We start from the raw sequence: 3,963 nt of genomic DNA on the forward strand, positions 1-3,963 counted from the left end.
CTATATAAAATTAATTTGTGTGACAGAAAGCAGAGTTGACCACTCCTGCTGTGTTTAAATGGAGGGAAACGGCCCATTTTTACAGGCCATGTTTTTTCCAAATATATTTTATAACGGCCTGACGCCGGGTGTTATTGCAACCACAAATTACATAAATCCCTCATATTATATGACAAGGTACACACAGTGCCTATCTTGATAAATTTTTATCACCAGAAAAGTAATTAGGCCCATATCCTGGCCTCCATTAAATCTTCTTTGTACTCCTTCAGCAGAGCACCCTGAAAACAATTTAAAACACTCTTAAGTGATGAGCTGAAAAAATACAATGGATCCTGTTATTGCATTGAATTAGTTTAATGAAGCCTATGGTCAGTGTGTAAGATTGACCCCTGCATGCAAAGGGCAAAAGTAGCTCTTCTGAAGCATTTTTTTTTCATTTTTTTTTTCATTTCATTTCATTTCTATACCGCCCAATAGCCGAAGCTCTCTGGGCGGTTCACACAAACCCTGCTGCCGCTCACACGTAAAACTGGCAACCAAATTTAGCGTTGTCGAGCACGCTCTGCGGGTGCAGGTAAAAGAGCTCGTCGAGCGTGGGGGGCACCCAGCGTGTGGTGTGGAACAGAGACTCACCGACCTGCCAGCCAGGGATGTCCTTCATGATCTTGGCCTCCTTGTCGAGATTTTGATGCAAGATGCATAGCATCCTGCGGTCATCCTCAGCCATAAGAAGGGGAAAGATGGCCACTCGCGTCTCCAGGTCCTCGATGTTCAGGCGCCGCCTCTCTCGGTTCCATGTCACAAGGGAATAATAGCCATAGATGAGGGTCCCAATTCCAATGGCGAACAGGCTATAGCCCGAGAGCCCCCGCTGGGGCAAGTTCCTCTTGTAGTCAATGGGCCCGTACCCGCCCGGCGGCGGCATGTCCTGCTTCACCTTCCCGGCTCCGGCCGCCATCTTGGGAGCGGGCAGCTCGCTCCCGGCGCGACGGGCCCTCCTCCGCCTCCGGGCGTCCCCCTTTGATGACGCCTTGCGAGCGCCGCCCCAGAGCGCCGTGACGGAGCCTCCAACCCGCCCGCCCGCCGCAAGTGTACTAATGAAGCGTTGGTCCATTAACACATCATTATTAATCATTTTTGTAATTAATAATTGCATGACACTTTTCAGCGTACACAAAATCCTTTTTACTTAGAGAATGCCTCGTACTGGGACAAAGTGGTTGCTCATGTAGCACAGCATTGTCTACTCTCAGTGATAATGGCTCTCTACAGTCTCAGGCAGAGGCCTTTCACTTTAGCTGCTACTACTACATCAATATTTTTTTTTCTTTTTAAAACTGGAGATGATGGGGATTACAGCTGTCCATTTAACCTCATCCGATGAGGTTATGTTAAGGAATAATGATTTGTTCCTGTAAAATGCCATGCACATTAGTTGTTGTTTTTGTTGTTATAGCAAAGTCCTTCTCTGAGTATCTATCCTTTTGTAGCCAAAACATCACCACCCATGAACAAGAGGAAGGTATCAGCATGGTTGGGGAAACTGAGTTTTGTTGAAGTGCGACAAATCTTTAAGGGGGGAAAAAACCTAAGTGGGCAACCCCCACCCCCCAAAACAGCCCAGTGAGGAGTGGTCATGTTCAGTGGTCACTGTTTGTAAATCGGGGTGGGGGGATAGAATGGAATATCCTGGAAAAAGGCATAGCTGATTGGCTGGAACACTGAATAAAAGCATTCCCCACTGCAGCATTTTGTTCCAGGTCCAAGTTGTTGCTGTTCATCAAAACAACACAGTCAGAATTATGGCTGAGCATGACTGGAAGATGGATTTCCCACATTGGTAAGAGCACTGGTCTCAGGCTATTCTTGTTGGGTATTACATCATGAGAACCACATATAGGGTCAGGTTCGCTTCTATTACTGTGCAGTGAATGAAGCTATCTTTGACCAGATCCTCAAAAATCCTACATGTCAGTTGTATAGTTGGAGGATAAAGGCACCAATAACGAAGTATGGAACATCCTAACAGAATAGTTGGCAGCACAACTAAAATTCAACCATGTTGAAAAAAACGATGACGATGACGATGATGATTTCATGGCTGACACATAGTTAATGAAGCATTTTAAACTTTTTAGCCATCAATGTAGAATCCAATACAAGGAGGCAGAACAATGGGCCACAGTTGTGCAAAAGTATGCATACCTGGCTGTTAACAAATAATGGGCAACGTTCATGGTTGAGAACACTTTCCATTGTTCTTTTCTTCTTTATGTTCATAGCTTCTCTAATCAGGGTATGACTTACTCATGGACACCCACTGCACTTTACTTAAGCTGAACCAAATCTATCAGTCTCCCACCATGGTATTGCTAAATAATAATAATAATAATAATAATAATAATAATAATAATAATTTTAAAGGTGTGTGGAGATTGCAGTGCTATACTGACTTACCTGGGAGTAAACCCCGATGAGCTCAATTGCACTGTCTCTGTGCTGAGTAGTAGACATGCATAGGATTACACTCTAAATTATGCATCAACATTTGACATGCTAAATACTATTGTGATTTTATGACACAGTTTAATCTTGAAGCAGACACAAACTTCCATTGCCCCTTCAGCTCTTCTGTTTTGCTCTCTGTAGATTTACAAGTTTTCTAGTCCTTAATTTTTAAAGTATAACATTCAGTTAAGACCAAAATGATGTAGTTAGAATAGAAATATGTCCACTGATTTTAATGGACCTTATTTCAAATTATACATGTTAGAAAGGATCATGGTGTCCATCAAATGACTGATTTTTATGAGAATTGCTTGGATGAAACATTGAGCATTGCTGTGATCATGAACTCCAGTATGACTAGAAAGGGGGCCATGAATCCCAAATGAAGGGTCAGTCAGTGACATTTGTGCAGTTAAATCAACATGTTATTACATGAATGTTTTATTAATCACAAGAGATAGCATAAATGCATTGCCAGGAGGCTATTTCCAGTTCTTGTGTGGTAACAATAAATTAATCTGCTCTATATTGTTATTCTAGCTGTACTTGGTTAAGCATGTAACTTAGGCATAGCACAATTCTGAAGGAAGTATAAAGCTCCAAAGGCAATGTGACAATAGTTAAGAAGCATTTCATTATATCTGCATGATTTTCTAAATGCAAAAGAAATATGTATAATGTTTATGGGGTGCTTTTGTAAGCTATCCAATAAAGTATGCATTTGGAAAAAGCCACATACCTCCAGCTATTTTCGATATGAAGATAATGACAAGAACAGCATCTGTTACATTACAGACCACTTCATTCAATTATTTAAACAGATATATTCAGTTTTGAATAATGCTCAGATAATGAACATAAATGGTAAGAAAATAGTATGGTAGTCAGTCACATATTGGGGGGCAAAAATCACCTATTCCAGGAGATATTTTGTACAGCCTTATAATTTTTTCAGGGCTGGCCCAAGACATTTGCTGCCTGAGGTGAAGATGGCACCACCACCACCACCACCACCAGCAGCAGCCCATTCCATGTACAAAAACCAGTGGGGCTGGCAGCTGAATCTTTCTTCAACAGTGATGATTGGGCAGTGTCCTCTACTGCATCTGAAGATGGCGGGCTAGCTTAGGTCATAAGGCAGGCTGCATGACACACAGTTTTCTCCTTCAACATCTTGCTGCTGCCTCCCAGCATCTGCTGCCTGAGGCAACCACCTCACTTTGCCTAATGGTAGGGTAGGACCAGCCCTGATCATGTTTGACACAAACCCTATAGTGTGTGTTAGGGCTGTGCACTGCCCCGGTACGAAGCCCAAGTAACAAGGTCGAGCGGGCTGATTTGGAGGTACCTCATCATGATATGAAGTGGATCAGACCAGCACCGAGGTGCCCTGAAGCAAAGCAGCTCCTCTATGAAGCACCTCATCCGCCTTGTATATTCGGAGCTCTTCTT

General features: G+C 42.9%; 1 pseudogene; it reads right to left on the reverse strand.

The window, feature by feature from the left end:
• Positions 1-457: 457 nt before the first annotated feature.
• LOC146339853 (NADH dehydrogenase [ubiquinone] 1 alpha subcomplex subunit 13 pseudogene) lies at positions 458-1,112 on the reverse strand (annotated as a pseudogene).
• Positions 1,113-3,963: the final 2,851 nt, after the last annotated feature.

This window comes from Heloderma suspectum, chromosome 7 (genome assembly GCF_057233095.1).
Source record: "Heloderma suspectum isolate Gila_16-S chromosome 7, 16-S_ref, whole genome shotgun sequence".
NCBI lineage: Eukaryota > Metazoa > Chordata > Lepidosauria > Squamata > Helodermatidae > Heloderma > Heloderma suspectum.